The sequence below is a fragment of the Acinonyx jubatus genome, chromosome D1 (genome assembly GCF_027475565.1).
Source record: "Acinonyx jubatus isolate Ajub_Pintada_27869175 chromosome D1, VMU_Ajub_asm_v1.0, whole genome shotgun sequence".
Classification (NCBI taxonomy): domain Eukaryota; kingdom Metazoa; phylum Chordata; class Mammalia; order Carnivora; family Felidae; genus Acinonyx; species Acinonyx jubatus.
This window is the reverse complement of record NC_069390.1, coordinates 59,338,405-59,360,215: the sequence shown is the minus strand read 5'-3', so window position 1 is coordinate 59,360,215 and position 21,811 is coordinate 59,338,405. Positions and strand designations below refer to the sequence as shown.

The 21,811-nt window shown below is 39.2% G+C and overlaps 1 protein-coding gene and 1 pseudogene across 2 annotated transcripts in view; one reads left to right on the top strand and one right to left on the bottom strand.

Annotated features, from left to right (window-relative positions):
- The window catches only part of PAK1 (p21 (RAC1) activated kinase 1), a 154,551-nt gene that overhangs the window by 21,325 nt on the left and 111,415 nt on the right, over window positions 1–21,811 (top strand). The window lies entirely within an intron of this gene.
- Window positions 1,986–20,587, bottom strand: LOC128311641 (40S ribosomal protein S10-like; annotated as a pseudogene).

The following is a 21,811-nucleotide window of genomic DNA, read 5'->3' as shown; positions in this document are numbered from 1 at the left end:
CCAGGTGATTATGATGCTGACAACAGACTAAAATTTGAGAAATGCCTTAGTAACACACGCTGCTGAGGGACGAATACTGGATAAAAATCAGGGCTCTATTAGGAAGGAGAAAGTAGAGAATGAATGCTGGGTAGGCTGACAACAGCATCCGTTTCAAAACTGTAGAGGTGGGTAGGGGGTCAGTTAATGAGGAATCTTGAATTTCTACCACACAAGGTTGTTGTGAAATATAAAACTAGATAACGTATGTGTGAAGGACCTGTGCAGTGAAGGAGGTAGATTCTAATGGGATGAGATAGAAAGTACATTGGGGATGCCTAGGTGGCTGAGTCGGTTGAGATCAGAATCTCATAGTCTGAATTCGAGCCCTGGATGGGGCTTGCTGCTGTCAGCTGTCAGCGCAGAGCCTGCTTGAGATCCTCTGTCCCTCTCTCTCTCTGCCCCTCCCCTGTGCCCACACACACTTTCTCTCTCTTTCTCAGAAAAACAAAAAACAAACATTCAAAAAGAAAGTACATTGAACTTGGAGTCAGAGATTGGGTTCTCATCTTGGTCCCTTCTTTGAGCTTCAAACTCCTGTAAAATAAGGAATATAACTACTAGAGTGTTGGAAGAATTAAATGAATGAATGTATGTGGAAGTGCTTAGGTAATTATTTAGCAATATTAATGAAATAAATAAATATTAGTAAAATAAATAAATATTAGTAAATATTTACCAAAAATACTTGGCCAAAGTCCTTTGAACTTTATTCTGAGGACAAGGGAAAGTGTACTCCCTTAGGACTGTCTTTCCTCCTAAGACAATTACCTCGTTCTCAGTAATTGTTTCAGGTCTCAGATTCTTGACCATATTTAGATTAGCTGTGATTTAATTTCATGAGCAATGGTTTCTGCCTCTGCAGTCTTTTCTTGGGGCATTATGTGAATTATTTACTCTGGCTGTCACAGGGATACAGGGATTTCTTTTCACTCTTATAACTAATATGTATTAATGGTGATGTGACCATACATATTTTATGTTTTCCTTGGCAGAATAACTGATTCCTTTTTATTTTCTTCTGTGAGATCATTTTAATTTGTAACACTTTGCCCTCTTTGTCCTACTTTGTTTTTTTGCACATTTCATGTTTTCTAAATATAGAATATTTATAAAATACTATTATGTTACAGTGGGAAAGGTGTTCAGGATTGGCTTGGACTCTTTCCTTTAGTTTTTTTTTTTATGTGTATTAATTTTGAGAGAGAGAGAGACAGTATGAACGGGGGAGGGACAGAGAGATAGAGGGAGACACAGAATTTAAAGCAGGCTCCAGGCTCTGAGCTGTCAGCACAGAGCCTGATGTGGGCCTTGAACTCAAACCCTGAGATCATGACCTGAGCCAAAGTCGGACACTTAACTGACTGAGCCACCCAGGTGCCCCACTCTCCTTTACTTTATATAAGAAATTAAGGGAAGTAATTTGTCTAGTCTTGTATTCTACTTCTTGCCCTCTTCCTATCTCCTGCCATGGAAGAATTTATATCTGGGGTTAAATTTCATTTTTCCCCTATTAGTCGAAAGTCTATCTTAACTTGTTTATATCTAATGGGATTTAATTAAAGTCATTAACAGGTCTGCTGAAAATGAAGCAGAGCTGATGTCCCAACCTAGGAAATAAGATTACCTAGTGAGTAGAAGTGTTGTGGATCCAGCAGTGGAAAGAAGGGCCCACCGTGGACATACTCTTCACTCCTAGGCATACTTGGCATGTTATTAGATGTGCTAGTTATTGGGTGTGCCAACATTGGATTATTAGTGGTCTTTTCTGTGTTTACATCTAGGGTGTTTGAGGAAGGAAGGAATAAAATCGAATGAACAATTTTTACTCTGGTGCTGAGCACTTCTAACTTTATACTATAACAATTAATATTTGTTTGTTTGTGTTAGAAAGCTACTGTTGGGTGGCAAGGAAACCAGAGACCCTTCTTCTCATAGACTTGTTGGTACTAATTAAAACCCAGATTGCCAGCTGGAGGGCAACCTAAAAGTTTTCCAATTCAACACCTTTATTTTATGAATGAGAAAACTGAGACCAAGAGAAGAAAAAATAACTCACTCAGTATTTAAAACAATTTTTTTCTGGCTACAGATTTATTCAACACAAAACAATCTCTGGCTGACCACATCCATGACTAAATCCACCTGTAAACTGGAATTCACTTGCTGACCCAGCCCCAACTTCACCTTTCTTGTTGGCACCAGGGGGCACAGTGCTTTGTCTGTAGGTGTCTCTGTCAGCTTCCCCTCATGTGAGTCTTACAGGTTGCTCTCCCCTCACACCTTTGGGCCATGGCCTGACAGTTTCAGGATGGATGTGGTGCAGAATGGCAGGCACAACCTCAGGGGGCAGATGGGGGTATTCACAGAGATACTGGATAACCTTGTTGATAAGGTACTTCTAGAAATGTCTCCAGGCAAACTATTCCTTTATGTAGCCTTATGATTTGAGAGACTGCATAGCCTTGATAATGTTATGATTGGGCACATTCTTGTCTGCCAGCTCAGGATGTTTAGGCATGTGGACTTCCTTCTTGGCCACCACTTTCCCTCCTTGAAAAGGAGTTCATAGATGGCTCTTCTTGGGCATCTACTTCTCAGCTGCTGCTGTGTATGGGGCCAGAACTGGAAAGGAAAAAACAACTCATTATTACGCAGTAAGTTAGTTACAGAGTCAGGACTATATCTCAGCACTTCTGACTCCCTGTTAAGTGCATTTCACTACACCCCTCTGCAGGGCAAATGTAAGAGGAAAGGTCAGGTAGTGGAAAGAGCATAAATCTGAGGGCAGAAGATCTGGGTACAAACCATGGCTCTGCCATTTACTGACTTGTTCGTGAGAAAGTAATATCACTTCCTCAAGTATGAGTTTCCTCATTTGTAAGATGGGATAATGCTGATACCTCTTTTACCTGCCTCGTGGGGTTATTATTAGGATAAAAATGTGAGATGCAGTGGAAAAAAAGGCAGATGAAAGTGGACATGGCTAATTTGCCTATGGATTTTGGCCCCATCACCTATTAACTGTGTGATTTTTGGGCAAGTCATTTAGTTTCTGTGAACACAGGTTTTTTTTTTTCCTTTGTAAAATTGGGACAATAGTAACTCTCTCACAGAGCTGTGTGGAGAACATTAGTGTATGTAAAGCATTTAATTTGGTGCCTGTTGCATAATAGCTGTTCAGTAAGTGAGATCTCAGAAGACTTAATTCTGTCTTCTCAGAACTGTTCCTTTAAGACTTAAAATAGATATAGCAGAACTCATTCTTCTGTAGCTTTAAAACTATTTTGAAAAGTTTGATTCAGAGGCTATAGGCAGGGTAAGGTATGGGCTTTGTGGTTAGGTTTCTGCTTTAAACTGTAGTGGCCCGTAGTCAGGCTCTTTCTTCTGTCTTTCTTCTGTCCAGGGAAGGGCCTGTAGAAATGGCAGGCATTGCATATGGTGAATTGATTGAAGAAGAGGTAGAGGAAATTTGGTGGCTGGGAAACTTGGAAGGGAGAATGGAAATGGGAAAAGTAGTGCTACTTTTCATCACCACTGTCTACAGGCCACTGAGTATCAGTATGTGAGAACCTTTGTGGTGAAACCTTTTCTCATTGTGATCTCAGTCTCTGACAATATAAATGTCTCAAAGTGTTGGGACCATGTCTAAGTCCTCTGTTGCCCCAAATACCTGACCTACAGTAGATATGTGTGTGTGTATATATATATATATATATATATATATATATATATATATATACACACTCATATGTATGCATATATTTGTATATGTATTTATTTAAACATTTATTTATTTATTTTGAGAGAGAGAGAGAGAGAGGGAAAGAGAGAATTCCACCCTGATGCAGGGCTCCATCTCATAAACCATGAGATCATGACCTGAGCTGAAATCAAGAGCTAGATGCTTAACTGACTGAGTCACCCAGGTGCCCCAATATGTAGTATATTTTTATTGGAAGAATGACTACTTGAAGTGGAGAAGTACTGTGGCCCATAGGGATCCATGAACCCCTGTGGCTCCTAATTTCTCATCCAAGCTCCACTTTGCTGAGATATTTGTATTTAAATAGGCTTTTATAGTCTTTAGCCTGATGGATTTGTGGGATTTCATGTCTTGGTTTTTTTAAGCTTTGTTCTACTGCCAACTTCCCTTTATCACCTTGGTTCAGGCCAGACAACTATTTCCTTCATTCCTAGTCATTGTGTGGCACCTGCCAGCTTCCTCTTTCTGGTTTTTAATTCTGGGATGGAGTTGGTTGGTCTAAGGCACATGAGCTGGAGAACATGAGATTTACATGATCAAGCAAACAGCATTTCCTTAGAAGTTCCAAGATTATGGGAAAGCATAATGCTGATAGGTTCTCTCCTTCTTTCCCCCAAAATAGGATACTCTCATATAAGCTATTAATTCAATAAATATATACTAACCATGTATACTATAGATTAGATATTAGTCTGGGCACTTTGAATATATTATTTCACCAAATGCTTAGTAACCCTTTGAGTTAGGCTGATGATATTGCCCTCAATTCACAGATAAGGAATATAGAGTTTAGATAAAAGAAATGACTTGCCTTAGCTAGTAAAGGGTAGACCCAGGATTTGAACCCACATCTTTATGTCTCAAAAATCATCACTGATTGCCGTGTCTGTTTACCTTACTAGAATGGAAACTCCTTGAAGGTAGAGGTCTTGTCTGATTCAAATCTGTATTTCCTATTCTCAGCACAAGAACTGAAATAGAACCTTTTTTTTTTTTTTTTTACATTTTTTGAATTTTCTATTTAAAGTCCAGTTAGTTGGGGCGCCTGGGTGCCTCATTCAGTTAAGTGTCCGACTTTGGCTCAGGTCATGATCTCACGGTCCGTGAGTTCGAGCCCCGCGTCGGGCTCTGTGCTGACAGCTCAGAGCCTGGAGCCTGCTTCGGATTCTGTGTCTCCCTCTCTCTCTGTTCCTCCCCTGCCTTCACTCTGTCTCTCTCTCTTCTCCCAAAAATAAATAAAGATTAAAAAAATTAATAAAGTCCAGTTAGTTAACATACAGTGTAATATTTAAAAAGTTTTAAAAAATATTTATTTATTTTTAAGAGAGAGAGTATGGAAGCCACAGAGAGGCAGAGAGAAAGGGAGACAGAGGATCTGAAGCAGGCTTTGTGCTAACAGCAGAGAGCCCAATGTGGGGCTGGAACTCAGAAACCAAACCGTGAGATCATGACCTGATACAAAGTTGGATGCTTAACTGACTGAGCCACCCAGGCAGCCCAACATACAGTGTAATATTAGTAACAGGTGTACAATATAGTGATTCAGCACTTCCATACATCACCTAGTGTTCATCACAAGTATACCCCTTTCTGGTAACCATCAGTTTGTTCTCCTTAGTTAAGAGTCTGTTTCTCGGTTTGCCTCTCACTCTTTTTTCCCCCTTTGCTTATTTGTTTCTTGAATTCCAGATATGAGTGAAATCATATGGTATTTGTCTTTCTCTGACTGAATTATTTTGCTTAGCAGAATATTCTCTAGCTCCATCCATGTCATTGCAAATGACAAGATTTCATTCTTTTTGATGGCTGAGTAATATCCACTGTGTGTGTGTGTGTGTGTGTGTGTGTGTGTGTGTGTGTGTGTGTGTGTATCTCACAACTTCTTTATCCATTCATCAATCGATGGATACTTGGGCTGTTTCCATAGTTGGGCTATCGTAGATAATGCTGCTATAAACATTGGGGTGCATCTGTCCCTTTGAATTAGTATTTTGGATTCTTTGAGTAAATACCAGTAGTGCAATTGCTAGATTGAAGGATAATTCTATTTTTAACTTAAAAAAAAACCTTTTTTTAATGTTTATATTTGAAAGGGAGAGAGAGACACACAGTGTGTGAGTGGGGGAGGGGCAGAGAGGGAGACACAGAATCTGATGCAGGCTCCAGACTCTGAGCTGTCAGCACAGAGCCTGATGTGGGGCTCGAACTTACGAGCAGTGAGATCATGATCTGAGCTGAAGTTGGATGCTTAACCGACTAAGCTACCTAGGAGCCTCTATTTTTAAATTTTTGAGCAGCCTCCATACTGTTTTCCAGAGTGGCTACACCAGTTTACATTCCCACCAATGGTGCAAGAGAGTTCCCTTTTCTCTGCATCCTTGCCAGTACCTGTTGTTTCTTGTGTTGTTGATTTTAGCCATTCTGACAGGTATGAGGTGATACCTCACTGTAGTTTTGATTTGCGTTTCCCTGATAATGAGTGACGTTGAGCATCTTTTCTTGTGTCTGTTGGCCATGTGTAATTCTTGACATAGACTAATTTTTATTGAACATAGGATACATTGGAAGATCTAGACTTAGAGAGTAGGGCAATTGGGGTGAGGTGTTGAGAAACTGTTTTTGTAGTCTATGTTATTTGTGTGGGGGAACCTCAGTCCTCAAAGTGAATTTTTTTAATAACCCATGGGGTCAAAAAGGAAAGAAAGTATCATTTACTCCAGAAATCCACAAGCGTAACTAACACAAACATTAGAATGCTTTAAAGAACTTAGAGTCTTATTGGGAGAATAATACCTACTTCCTCCTACTTGAGGAAAATTGAGATAATACCAGTAAACGAGCCTACCTGCAGTGTAAAGTGTGTAAGTTGTTTTTAGGCCTGGCTCTTCCTTCTTTCCCTTCTCTGGGCTTCAGTTTCTCTGTATAGTGTGTTGGCCTGGATGCCCCTGTGACTCCTGACAACTCCGACATTTAGGTAAGGGTATTGCAGTTGTTCTGTTGCTTACTTCCTCCATTACAGAGTAGCACATACTTGATGTCTGTGATGTTCTGCAGCCCTATAGCCCTTCTGTCTTTAAGCCTAGTTTCCTCTAAAGTCAGTTGCCTTCTTTAGTTTAGTTTTCTTTTTTAGGCTGTTTTTGTGTGGGCTAATGTTCCCTTTGGAGGTTGAATTGAATTGTGTAAGTATCTCAGGAAGTGGCAGAAGCACCTTCCTCAAACATGGTTCCGTCAAAAGCCCATCAAGTCAAGTCCTGTCCCTAAAGAGGAAGAGAAAGCCTGGGCTCCTTAGCCAGTAGATAAAGAGTTTCTTCCTTGAGCTCTCTGGGCTAATTTCACCACTTAAAGAAGGGACATTTCCTTTTAAATTCCAAATACCCCACTCTGTATGTGATTAATATCCCTGGGTTGTTAAAAAAATGATTTATTTAAGTAATCTCTACACCCAATGTGGGGCTCAAACTCATGACTCCGAGATCGAGAGTTGCATGCTCCTTTGACTGAGCCAGCCAGGCACCCCATTGCTGGACCATTTTTATGTCACTCTTCATTTCCCTCTACCTTCCTAAGTCTGACCCTTGGGTCATACAAAGTAAATTCAAGTTCTTCTCCATATCACAGTCCTTTATAATCACAGTGGTGATTTTATTTCTTTTCTTTTCTACTAAATATTTTCTTCATGAGTTTCTCACATGATACTTCTCCTTCTCTCTCATATCCCTTTCCTCTCCACAAAAAATTCGTATGGGTAGGCTCTTTATGCTAATTTTCTGGTCTTGTGTAACTCATTCACTTCTCTCAGGTTTTCTCTCGCTGTTGGTTAAATAAGCCACATATACCTCTTTCATGTCTCCCTAACTTGTTTCTCATAGTTTCTTTTGTGTAACCTGTTTTTCATTGCTTTGTTGTACTTCTGCTCAACAACTTTCAAAGCCCAGTTAAAATATCTCTGTCTCTGATACCTTCTCTGACACTGTCCTCCTGTTCCAGACAGAGTATCCTTTTTTTCAGTGTTTATGTGATACTTTCTTCTAAAAGCTATGACAGCATTTATTGTATTGTACTTTATTGTATTGTAATTATACTTGTTCATGTTCCCTAAACACTTCCTCAGTTATTCCAGTGTTGGAAGTACCTGTTATATGCCAGGTGGTCAACAAAAGAAGCAACTAACATTACTGAGTGCCTTACTGCTGTGCAAGTTGCCATATACTGTCAATTAATCCTTACATTGGGTCTCTCATGTAGGTATTACACCCACTGTACAGATGAAGTAATTGAGACCCAGAGATGAGTGATTTATTTATTATCTCACAGAAGACTGGGATTCAAACCTGCTTGCTGACTTCAAAGCTTGAGCTGTATTTAGAACTATTCTTCTGACTTCTAATTCAGTATTCTTTCTGTGTACATTAGAAAAACACAAATTGAGTAAGTAGATGTGCTTAATGCGGTGATAGATAAGAGTTCAAATGGGAGTAGGGTGCAAACAGCAGTAGCACTCACATAATTGCTGTGTATTAAGAAATGATCCTGGAGTTGTTAATGCTTTAGTCGGTACTGTAGGCAGTCCTAAAATTTGGCACTTACAAATGAATCTGTTTTAGCTGGTTAGCAGATGTAACAACACCTACCTTAGGGCATGTTCTGTTCTAAAAAGGGATGAAAAGCTTCTCTGTCACTATCGTGGGTAATGTGGATGAGCTCAGCTTTGACCTGAAACAGTGGTAGTGCTTCTGAAATCTTTCACTTCCAAGCTTTGTCATAATTTTGTCAGGTGCTGATAACCTACTTTTTCAGAGTTGTAGAATCAGACAATTGAAATATGAATTGGAATATGGGGTTCTTACTCCAAATGTTTGAATAGCCTAAGCTCTTACCAGGGAGAACCTAACCACGAAGGACTTTTATGGAGTTAGTAAAGGAGGCCAAATTGTAGACCTTGGGAAACACTCCTGTCTCCTTGTTTTGTGATGTGGGCTATTGAGTCATTCTATATTTTCTTAAGTTGATTAATAGCAAATGTGTTACAGAAAGGTAGCAAAAATAAGACGAGGGTTCAAGCTTTTGGTAGCCTTATGTGATTTGAGTCAAATGATTACTACTTCCTAAGCCTATTCTTTTAGGTGTTTAGTGGTTTTTCCAGGGGATGTGATCCTTCTGTCTAAGGACCACACACCTCTGTTGCCCAGGGACCATGCTACGCTGTAGCTTCTTTTACCTTTCTTTTTAAAAAAAAGGTCACAAATCCTCCATTCACTCTGTATAGTCTAAAAATTTGTTGAAATCTGACATCTTCTGATGTCTCTTACCCATTCTCTTCCTTGTTGAGGTTTGTTTATACCTTTTAAAATATCTTTATATTGGGGCGCCTGGGTGGCTCAGTCGGTTGAGCGTCCAACTTCAGCTCAGGTCATGATCTCACGGTCCGTGAGTTCGAGCCCCGCATCGGGCTCTGTGCTGACAGCTCAGAGCCTGGAGCCTGCTTTGGATTCTGTGTCTCCCTCTCTCTCTGACCCTTCCCCGTTCATGCTCTGTCTCTCTCTGTCTCAAAAATAAACATTAAAAAAAATTTAAAAATAAATAAATAAAATATCTTTATATTATTTTAGTGTGATTTTGGGTAGGAACATAGGTAAATGTGTTTTTATTCTGCCAAATTGGACTACAAGCAAACTTCAAAGAATTTAAAGGTCAAGAAAATGAAGTTGCATTTATATCTGGAGTCAGAAAACTTTGACATGAAAGTAAGTGAGAGTTAGAGGCTAGACCTTCCTAGGAGATGTCCTAGGTTTAGATTTTGACTTGATCATGTACTAGGTATATGACTTTGGACAAATTACCTCCCTAATCCTCGTTTTTTAAAAAGTTTATTTATTTTCAGAGAGAGATAGAAAGCTCCAGCAGGGATGGGGCAGAGAGAGAGAGAGAGAGAATCCCAAGCAGGCTCCACATTGTCAGTGCAGAGCCTGACGCAGGGCTCAGTCTCATGAGCCATGAGATCATGACCTGAACTGAAGTCGAGAGTTGGATACTTAACTGACTAAGCCACCCAGGTGCCCCCGCTAATCCTCACTTTTGAGATTGGATTTTTTTTTAAAAGAGAAAAGATACATCAGAAATTGCACTGAAATAATCATCAAAACATGAGTTTGCTTTTAGCAAACTATGGAATCTTCACCAAATCCTTTCTCCTTTTTGGGCCTCAGTTTCCCTCTATAAATTAGAAACTTTTCCTTGATGACCTCTAAGTTCCTTACTATTCTAAGGAGTCTGAGATTTTCCTGATTCCTGAAGAGCACTGACCCTTTAATGCTAATGTCTAGCCCCTTGTTCAGGATGATGAAGGCCTAGGATTTAGACAAATAGAATTGAGTGCTCTGAAGTCTCTGTGTGTGTATCTGCCTACCATTCTGACTAGAGCACAATACTTTAAAAAAGGAAAGGAAGTGGGGCACTTGGGTGGATCGCCTGAGTGTCTGACTTTGGCTCAAGTCATGATCTCGTGGTTTGTGGGTTCAAGCCCAACACGGGGCTTGCTGCTGTCAGTGCAGAGCCTGCCTCAGATCCTCTGTTGCTCTCTCTCTGCCCTCCCCCACTCACACTCTCTCAAAAATAAATTAAAAGAAAGGAAGGGAAGCAAAAATAAGATAAAAACAGAGAGGGAGACAAACCGTAAGAGACTCTTAAATACAAACTGAGGGTCACTGGAGGGGTGTTGGGGTGGAGGATAGGCTAAATGGGTATTGGGCATTAAGGAGGGCACCTGTTGGGATGAGCACTAGGTGTTGTATGTAAGTGATGAATCACTAAATTCTGTTCCTGAAATCATTATTACACTATATGTTAACTAACTTGGATTTAAATTAAATGTGTGTAAATACAAATATGTGTGTGTGTGTGTGTGTGTGTGTGTATATATATATATAAAATAAACAAAAAGGAGAAAAACCCAACATAGTAGCAATGACAATGAAATGTTCTCCATCTTGGAATTTCTACCCTATAGTGTTAAAGACCACAAGAACATCTGCAGTATAAAAAACCCCTTTGACTTTTTAGTTTAGTATTTCATTAAATTTGTTTGAAAACTAATTAATTTGGTGTGTGTGTATGTGGTGGAGATGCAAGATATTTATGAAAATCCTTTGGGAACCACTCTGGGAGTGTCTGTCTAATGCACTGAGTTATTAGGAGTATTGTGCTAATTCATATTGATGTATCTAGCACGATATCCAGAATATATAAGGTGATGAATAAATGCTGCTATTTAAAATATTTAAAGGGGTGCCTGGGTGGCTCAGTCAGTTAAGCCTCCGACTGTGGCTCAGGTTATGATCTTATGGTTTGTGAGTTTGAGCCCCATGTCAGGCTCTGTGCTTACAGCTCAGAACCTGGAGTCTGCTTTGGATTCTGTGTCTCCCGCTCTCTCTGCCCCTCCCCCACTTATGCTCACACGCTCTCTCTCTCTCTCAAAAATAAATATTTTAAAAATTTAAAATATTAAAAAAAAAAAAGGAATTGCAGTATACAAACCCATGGCTCTTAGGCAATACATGGTAAACAGGCAGGTATTTTAAAACATTTCACCTTTTTTTGCTTTTTCTCCCAGAATTAAGACAAGCCAGGGTACCTGAGGTCTTAGCATGGAAAGGAGCAGCAATTTTGTTTTTTTGTAGTTGTGATTATTGTGTGTCTGCTCTAGCAGGAGAGAAAGACACTAAAATTATTATAACATTCAATGATGAATGTATAATAGAGGGATGTACAAAGTATTATCTAAGCAAGGAGTGGAAAGGGAGGAGAAGAGGCACTGAAGACTCCAGAAAGGAGGTGACATTTATGTGTGGAAGAATGAGCTTCCATTGAGCTTCCACTGAGCTTTACCAGTTTGAAAATGTGTTGAGGTCTACCATTTCTCTGGGCTTCAGCAGAACCTAGAGGACTCCTTCTTTGGGAAGTCGTTGGAGCCTATTAGGAACTGAGAAGTTCTTTTGAAGTCTGATTTAGTGTTTTTCTGATGCTGGCTTGGACTTCTCTTTATACCAGTGGAGATCTGGAACAAGACACTTGGCCAAGCTGTTGTTCTTAGTCTGGTTGAGGTTTAGGTACTGTTGTTGTGTTTTTAAAAAATAAATTAATTAATTAACTTACTTATTTTTGAGAGAGAGAGAGAGCAAGCGAGCAGGGGAGAGGGGCAGAGGGAGAGAGAGAGAATCTTAAGAAGGCTTCACGCTCAGCATGGAGTCCCACACGGGACTCAATCCCAGGGCCCTGGGATCATGACCTGAGCCAAAATCAAGAGCTCAGGTGCTCAACCAACTGGGCCACCCAGGCACCCTAAGATTCAGGTACTGTTAATGGATGTATGTTAGGTAAGCAGAAAATTATGTCTTTCGTTTCGAGAGCTGCCCGAGTGAATTTTTCAAGATAATTGTTTGGAATCTCTACTTTGTGTCATCCCAGGCAGCTGTGGGGTCTTTAGGACCTAACCTATTTAAGATACCTAAACATTTAATTCTCTTTAAGTATCTCAGCAATAATTTTTGCGTTTGGAGTAGAAGTTGGCTCTATTTTGACTTGCTACTTTTTGTTTTTTGGTTATTGGGTATCTAAACTTCTTAGTAAGTTCATAGGCTAGAATAGTCTAGCACAGAAATAGTGAGTAAAACATTTTTATTACATGAACAACAAATATTATTGTATTTATTTTATGCTAGATGCTGTGCTAGACCCTAGGTATATAAAAGTGAGTAAGATCCAGTTCCTCTCTTGGAGAAGCTCATAGACTTGTGACAAAGAAAGAGAAAACAATACTTTAGGAATTGTTGGTTGACCATGTACCATTAATCATGATAAGCACTGGGGATGAATGAGAAAATCTCAACCCTTGATGTGCTTATAGCCTAGTGGGAGGTGGTAAGGTGAGAAGAAGCCCTGTAAGCCAGTAACTAATCCAATGGACAAGGGAGGATGTGGCATTTATCATAAAAGAGACAGGGGTATGTGGCTGGCTCAGTCAGTGGAGCATGCAGCTCTTGATCTTGGGGTTGTGGGTTCTAGCCCCATGTTGGGTGGAGAGGTTACTTAAAAATAAAATCTTTAAAACTTTTTTTAAAAATAAAAGAGAGAAATGGTATTGTGTGCCCTGAGGAAGGTATCACTTTAGAGTTGCACTAGATGGTCTGTTACCCTCTCTGAGTCTCAAACAGTATAAGATTCTATGATTTTGTGAATTTTTCACTTATGGGTATCAGAGAGTAAGTGGTATTTTATATACAAAAAACTCATGAAGAAGAGTGTTGGAGAAGACATGAATAGACACTTTTCCAAAGAAGACATCCAGATGGCCAACAGACACATGAAAAAAATGCTCAACATCACTCATCATGAGGGAAATACAAATCAAAACCACACTGTGATACCACCTCACATCAGTCAGAGTGGCTAAAATTAACAACTCATGAAACAACAGATGCTGGCGAGAATGTGGAGAAATGGGAACCCTCTTGCACTGCTGGTGGGAATGCAAACTGGTGCAGCCTCTGGAAAACAGTGTAGAGGTTCCTCAAAAAATTAAAAATAGAACAACCCTGTGACGCAGCAATAGCATTACTAGGAATTTATCCAAAGGATACAGGAGTGCTGATTCATAGGGGCACATGTACCCCAATGTTTATAGCAGCACTTTCAACAATAGCCAAATTATGGAAAGAGCCTAAATGTCCATGAGCTGATGAATGGATAAAGATGTGGTATATATATACAATAGAATATTACTTGGCAGTCAGAAAGAGTGAAATCCTGCCATTTGCAGCAACATGGATGGAACTGGAAGGTATTATGCTAAGTGAAATAAGTCAGAGAAAGACAGATATCATGTTTTCACTCATATGTGGAACTTGAGAAACTTGACAGAAGACCATGGGGGAAGAAAAGAGGAGAAAGATAATTACAAACAGCGAGGGAGGGAGGCAAACCATAAAAGACTCTTAAATACAGAGAACAAACCGATGGTTGGGTGGGGGAGGCTGGGGAGAGGGAAAATGGGTGATGGGAATCGAGGAGGATACTTGTTGGGGTGAGCACTGGGTGTTGTATGTAAGCAATGAGTCATGGGAATCTACCCCCAAAACCAAGAGCACACTGTATATACTGTATGTTAGTATACAACTTGACAATAAATTATATTAAAAAATGTTAATAAATGCAACTAAAATTGTTAATTAGCAAAATAAATAAATAAAATAAAATAAAATAAAATAAAATAAAATAAAATAAAAATAGCTAATTCCAGTGCAACAGAATTATGAAAGTAGGAAAAGTGATTTTCTGGTTTTTCAATTTTTTTTTTTTTTTTTTTACTTTTCAAATTTAAAGTGTTTTTATTTACACACACATGCACACACACAGAGGTTTCCTTTCATTATCTATGACTCAATGTGTTTTTTCTCATAATGATGGCAAATTCATACTAGTTTCTGTTGTTTTCCTCTAGGATTAAATGTTAAAGAAGGTGGGTACATGTGTACTTTTGTTTGATTTTAGACACAAGAGAATTTGAAATAAGAAAACAAGCATTACTTAGATATTTGATGACCATGACTGTTTTCTCTTCGCCACATTACCCTAAAAGTTGCCACTTTCACTTAGCACAATTAAGCCAAATATCATGAGAAACACACTTGTAGTTGAACAAATTAATCACTCCTTGTGGTAAGGGGGAACATATCCTATGGTGAACCATGGGGTATCTCTGTAAGAAGGTGCTAGAAAGGACCTGTTATAGGATTTGGGGCTTTGGTTGGGTAAATTTTGTGAGGGTGTAAGGAAGCTGGTTGTTCAATTCTAAAACAATAGTAGTGGCTGCAGAACATTTTCCAGAAAGTGATGAAGTGAGCAAATGTTTCCTCAATACTTTTTCTGAGACCAGTCTCTCCTTAAGAGTTGTAGATTAAAAAAAATGTATAAAATGGTGTTTCTTCCCTTGAGAGGCTTTGATTTTATTAGGACTGTAGGATTTCTATGCTAAAAAATTAAACAGTTCCACCAAATAAGCTGGGTACAAACTTGAAGTGTTTAGAGAAAGGTGAATCATTAGTTTCCTTGACCTCCTGTAACAAAATACCACAAACTGGTTGGCTTAGAACAAAAGAAAATTATAGTCACACAGTTCTGGAGGCCACAAGTCCAAAATTAAGGTGTCAGCCAGGGCCATACTGCCTTTGAAGGTGAAGGAAGGATCTGTTCCAGGCCCTTCTCCTAGCTTCTGGTAGCCTCAGGCGTTCCTTGGCTTGTAGATGGACATCTCCCTGTCTTTTCATAGACTCTCTCTCTCCTTGTGTATGTGTGTGTGAACTTCTTAGTAAGCATAGACCAAAATAGCCTAGCTGGAATTTGGAAATTTGTGTCAAAATTTCTCCTTGTAAGGACTCAAGTCATATTGCATTAGGGCCCCCCCTTAATAACCTCATTTTAACTTGATTACCTCTGTAAAGACTCTATTTTAAAATAAAATCACATTCTGAAGTACTAGGGCTTAGGACTTTGACATATCTTATTTTGGGAGACACAGTTCAAACCCATAACCATAGGCTTGAGGATTAGGGGAAAGAACTCAGTCAGCTAGGAGTGGAATTAGCAGAGAGAAGTGGAGATACTGTGAGACAAATCTGTACAGTATCTAAATCCTCATAGGAGGACACTCCAGGTAAATTCATCTTGGTAGAACCAAGGAGTTCTGAGATCCCCAAGCAGGGATATTTAGAGAAAAAAAGATTACTTCAATTTTCTTCTTAGTTGTTTTTGTTCATAGTGTACTTTTGTGGGCAACTTCTTTCTTTTTCTATAAGCACTTTTATTGCTCGTGCCACATATCCAATCTTGACCATTAAGATATTGATTGCATGTTGAATAAAAATTTATTCTTAGGTAACAAAATTAAATTATTTAACTTACATAGTCATTTTTAGTAATAGAAGACATTTTCTTTGTAAATGTGATGAATTTATACAAAAAATGGATGACTTCAAGGAATTTGACATTAGAAAATGAGAGTGGATCATGACATTTCTTAATCTGTGACTCCTGGGGTTAAGATAGTAGTTCTCAAGTTTGGCCACTCCAAGAAAGCTTAAAAATGTATTGACACTTAGATCCTGCTCAGGACCAAATAAATTAAACTTGGGCGGGGCGGGGGGGGGGGGGCGGTAAAGGTAGGTATGGGGCCCAGGCATCAGTGTTTTAAAAAAGCTGTCCTGGTTTGTATACTTGGTTGTAGCACTGGCTTAGGGGAGTAAGAAAGAAACTAGATTCTTGTCCTTGCTGTGACCTTTGAACATTCCCTAAAGCTATTGAATCTTAGGTACCTCTGAGAATAAATCTAGGTATATTATCTCTGACATGTACCAGCTGTTTAATAACTACGGGCAAGTTACTGGAATTCTTTTTGGATCTCAGTTTTCTCATTTGTAGAATGGAGACAGTTAAAACTACCTTTGAGGTTTGCTATGACAATCAAATATTTGCAGATACTTCAGAATGCTTTGTAGATTAAAAGTACTATGTAATATGAGGGTTTAAAAATTTTTTCACTGGTAGATAACTTGCCCAAGATGTTATAACTGCTTGGTGCCCTAGACAAGACCAAAATCTACATCTCCTGAATCTTTTTATTTCCCCATTAATTTGAAAGGTGATTTTTCTTCCTTTCTCTTTCATGTTTTCAGTTCTTTTAAGTTGTATCTGAATGCCTTCTGTATTAGATACTTTCAGGCTACTAGGTATGGTAAGCAGCATGTTGGTTTAGTGGAAAGGACATGGTCTTTGGAGTTGCATGGATGTGAAGTTCAATTCTGACTCCATTACTAACCAAATCACTTTAACCTCTCTAAGTTTCAGTTTCTTTGTATGTTAAACGGAGTATTAAATGAGAAAATAATGTGAAAGCACTTAGCACTGTGCTTGGTATATAATACCAAACACTGATAATTGTTGCTTTTGTTATTATGAGAAGTAGTGATAGCAGAGAATTCATTCATTCATTCATTCATTCATTCATTCATTCATTCATTTATGAGAAAGCACACATGCACACCCCTGGGGGAAAGGGAGAGAGAGAGTCTTAAGAGGCTCCATGCCCAGCGTGGAGCCTGACGAGGGGGCTCAATCTCAAGACCATGAGATCAGGATCTGAGTTGACATCAAGAGTCGGATGCTTAACTGACTGAGCTATTCAGGTGCCCTGAGGGTAATACTTTTAATACAGTTGAATAAATGGTAAAAAAGAAGCTGTTCCATTTGACTTCACTGAACAGGGTCATCTCCTTTTGGTGGCTTTTGGGAGTGGGCTTGATGGGATACCTTCCAAAGTCTTTATTATAACAATTTTAATCTGTATAGTTTTATACTGTTTTAAAGATAATTTTACAAGCTATTCTCATTTAATCCTCACCATCATGTGCAAAGAAAATATCCCAATATATTTAACGAGGAAACCACAACTAAGAGAGATGAAGTGACTTTCAACCAGTCACCTTATGAGTAAGCAATAGAGACAATTATTGTTTAAGGGGAAATTCCAACCCTAGATGCCTTGGGTTTTGTTTCAGATGGACTTTTGGTTTCATAATGGTCTTTCGGATGTAAACCCAGAAGCCTTAGTTTTGTGGTTGTATTAGTTATGTACTGTTGCTTCAATAAATTGCCTGTAAAATTTATCAGCTTAAGAAAAAAATAAACATTATCTTACAGTTTCTGAGGGTGAGGAATTTTAGAGTGGCCAAGCTGGGTGGTTCTGGCTGTTATGTCTCAACTGAGATTACAGTCAAGCTGTTGCCTAGAGCTGCAGTTTTCTAGAGGTTCACCTGGGCGTGGTGGATTCCCTTCCGCACTCACTCATCTGGTTATTGGCTAGCTTCAGTTTTTAGCTGGCTGTTGACAGGCTGGTAGCATCAGTTCCTTGCTCACAACATGGCAGCTAGCTTCCCCACAATGAATGATCTGAGAGAGAAAAGAGCAACCAAAACAGAAGCTGCAGTGCCTTTTGTAATCTAATTTCAGAAATGATATATCATCACTTCAACTGTATTCTTTTGATCACACAGACCAACCCTTCTACTAGGTGGGAAAGGATACACAAAGGTGTGAATACCAGGAGGCAGGGATCATTGGGTACTGTCTTGGAGGCTGGCTACCATAGTTGTAGAGAAACTGAGGCCCAGGCTGTATAATACATAGTTAAGGAGTTAACTTTAATATGTAAGTTTAGATTCTACTCCATGTTCCAGGTATGGTGGATATCAGGAAAATCCCCATGTCTTTAAGGGATGGTTTCTTAGGACACAGGGAACAGGGAATCCTGCAGAAGCCTCTTGAGTCTCATGTATTTACTATTGCTCTTTCTAAGTTGGTAACATAATCATGCCTGTTTTTACAAATAGACACTTTATTGAGCAGTTGGGAGCATGAGAGGGTTTCTTTGCCATTGAGTGCTACCTGGTGAAATTAACCTTGGAAATCTTTACCTGTTGAGAAAATTAGCTGAGGGAACTTTACAAGCCTCCAGCACTTAGTGCTTTAAAAACCCCTTTCACATTCACTTTTCATGTGATCATCTACAAGAAATAGTGTGATGAGATGGGAAATTGACTGCCATTTAAGTCAGTACATCTGAATTTGAGTTCCAGCTTAGGCACTAACTGTGATTTTGACAAAGTCACGTTCTCCCCCTTGACCCCAGTTTCCTTAAGTAACACAAGGAGGTGTAAACTAGAGTCTCAGGGTTTGGAAGTGCAACTTCACAGGCTATTGTGGCGAGACTGGGAAGTGGGAAGATGCTGAGGAAGGGGAACTTCCCCACCTCCTTTTCAGCCAGAGCAGCTATGCATTTACCTGTTTACATATTGTTGTTTCTGTAAGATTTGACTGGAAAAAAGAGTTTGAGAGGCTTTAAAAAAAAAAGCTTGGAAACCATTGGATTGAGTGATTGCAGAAGCCTTCTCCGTGTAAAGACGGAGTTGGTTTTTCTGATGCCATTGGGCAAGCAGTAGCCTGGGGGTCCTGGCCTACTATCCTTTCTACATCTCTATAGATAGAACAGCAGAGCAGTGGACGTAGATGTCTTCTAAGAAATCTAGATGTTTTTCTCACCCTTTTCCCCTTAGATTTTTTTTCTTTAAGCCAGTAGTGGGATAGGTGGGCAGTTTTCTTTAAGCCAGTGGTGGGAGAGGGGATGGCTAGTTCTCCATTTTTAATGTGGCATAGCTTCTTCTGGAATTAGGATCCAGATCTGGAGGAATGAATGAAGGCCTTTCTTGGAGAGGCAGAAGTCACTGAACAGGCTTCCTGGGAGAGGAGGGGGCTGGGTGAATCAGCAGCAGGTGAGAAGAACTGGTCTTAAAAGTTGGCCTCTGCCTCTTTAGGATTATATAGATGTAAAAATGCTTTCTCTAGCCTATTCTTGGTCCCCAAGCCCATCTACCTTTTGGAGACTAATAGAGAAGATAGAGGTGGGAGGAATTTCAGATGAATCTTGCTTACAGCAGCTTGGGAGGGCCCTTGTCTTTTGGTGGCTCCAATAGTTTTTATTATTTCCTTGTTGGCTATAGAAAGCAGATCTTTACTAGCAGATTGAAGTTAGTCTTTAGGCATTTCTTCCGTACTCTCTGTTCTTTTATTTTCCAGGTAGTATTCTTTTTTTGAGATAGAAGCCTGGAAATGAATAGATTAGTGGAAGGAGGATTGGATTTAGAATCAGTAGGTCTGACAAAGCTCTGGCTCTCCCACTTACTTGTGTGACCTTGGGCAAGTTTCTTAATCTTTCTCAGTTTGTTTCCTCCTATGTAAAATAGGATTGCTGTGAAGATTAAAGGAGGTAAGTATGTAAGGTACTGCATCTACCCATAATATGTGCTCACTAGGTGATAAGTATTTACAATTATTTTTATATTTACGTTTTTGAGAATTTAGGATAGATGCTAGTTATAAAATTACTATTTTATATTAGAGTAACAATGTCGGTACTGGAAAAAGTCTTACAATTCATCTTCTATATTCATTTTACAACTGGTGCATTTTATAATTGGAATTATTCAGGCTCCACGTCAAGCAGTGAATGCCCAAGACCGCCAATAGAGGCAGCAGGGACTCAGTTTACAGTACATCATTCTCCAATTACAGGAGTGTCTTAGACTAGTCTGGGCAGCTGGGGCTGGGGTAGACATCCGTATAGGTTCCTAACTTTATGCTTTGAGGGCCATTAATCTATGTGTCCTGAGAAACCAGAGGCCACCTTGAGTTGGATACTGCTGGGTAGAGCCAATCTCTTAACTTTCCATTCTCCTGAGAGGTATTCCCTGGTGTGGACCTGGGCCCTTGAAGAGGTACTTCATGGTTCTTTCCTTGGCAACTAAACCTGTCCTTCCCTCTTCATAAAATAAAAACAAATCCTGAAAAGAGTAGACAAGTGTAGCCATGATGTCTCTGGCTGTGAATGACCCAGTGTGCTGGAACTGTAATATGGAAAGAAGGAGGGAAGGAGGCTGGAAAAGTTCAGAAAACTTTTTGAGTATTTTTTCCCCTTCAAAGTGTGCTAAGGGCTATTCCTTCTGTTTCTTTGTGAAGAGAAAATTGTAGAATTTTAGGACTAAAAGTTCCTTGTAAGGATGTCTAATACAGCTTTTACCTCATGTTTGAGTTTCTTCTGCAAAGTCCTACCAAGTATTTTGCCAATATCTGTTTGCATATTTCCATGATGGAGCGCTCTGTATTGATAGAGACCGTCATTTTCGTGGTTTGACATTTTGGCTCTTAAAACTAAAATCTACTCCTGTGTGGCTTCTAATCACTGGCCTCTCACAAGAAATTTAGGCTCTGGTGGATGAAATGGTGATGTCAGATCTGTGGGTGTACATTGTCAGTTCCACATCCAGCTAAGAGGATTAGGCAAGACAGAGACCTAGGAGCTTAGTTCCAGAGCCTCAAATTCATCCGGATGTCTTTGTGAGCAAATGGACTTTATTATAATTATTTATTCTTTTTCATGGACTTGCTAAATTTGTTAGTACTAGAGTCACTAGAATTTATTATTAGAATTTATTAGTACTAGAAAGAAACTTGCTGATCATATGGCCTGTTTTTATCATTTTACAGATTAGTAACTGAGTCCCAGAGAGGTAAAGTTATCTGCCCAAAGACACACATAAATTCTGAGATTAGGATCCTGGTCTCCTGGTAGCAAGTACTGGATGTCATTTTATAGACAGCTCTTCTAGAAAAACTGTTATCAAACTCCAGAACTTTTTTTTTCAAGTGCCATGTGGCAGGTGTTCCTTGAGATTTCTATTAGGAGAGAGAGCATCAGTTAAAAATTTCATAGATTTCCATGTAAAAATAACATGCTGTTTTTCAGTATCACAAGAGAAGGTTAAGGATTCTATCCACAAATATTTGTAGAGCACCTATAGGAGTTCATGTGCCAAATTCTTGAAAATTTATACTTCAAGACACAACTCAGAAATCTTCACTTTTGTGAAGTTTTCTGAGTATTCCCTCCCCCCATCCCCATTTCCTCATGGAAATGTTCCTCATTATGGTTCTCATGCTGTACAGGCAGTGTGGTATGGTGAAAAGAATATGGACATTGGATTCAAACAGGCAGGCTGGGTTGAATTTTGGATCCAAATAATTCATGTAAAGTGCTTATCAGAGTGCTGGACACACAATAAGAGTTCCTGAAATGTTAACTACTGTTATTGTAATTTTACTATTACTCATATCTTATCTCCCCCTTTGACCTGGGAGCTCTCAAGGGCAGTGTTTTTTTTTCAAACCATGTAAGTCATAACTCATGGATTGTAGATTTAATGTAGTACATTGGACCACATTTTTAAAAAGCCAAATAGAATAGGCCAGAAAACAAATCAGAACACACGGTATATAGAAAGAGCAAAGGCTGTTTTGTGAAACTTGTAGTTCAGTTTTATAGTTATAGATTATGTGTGTGTGTGT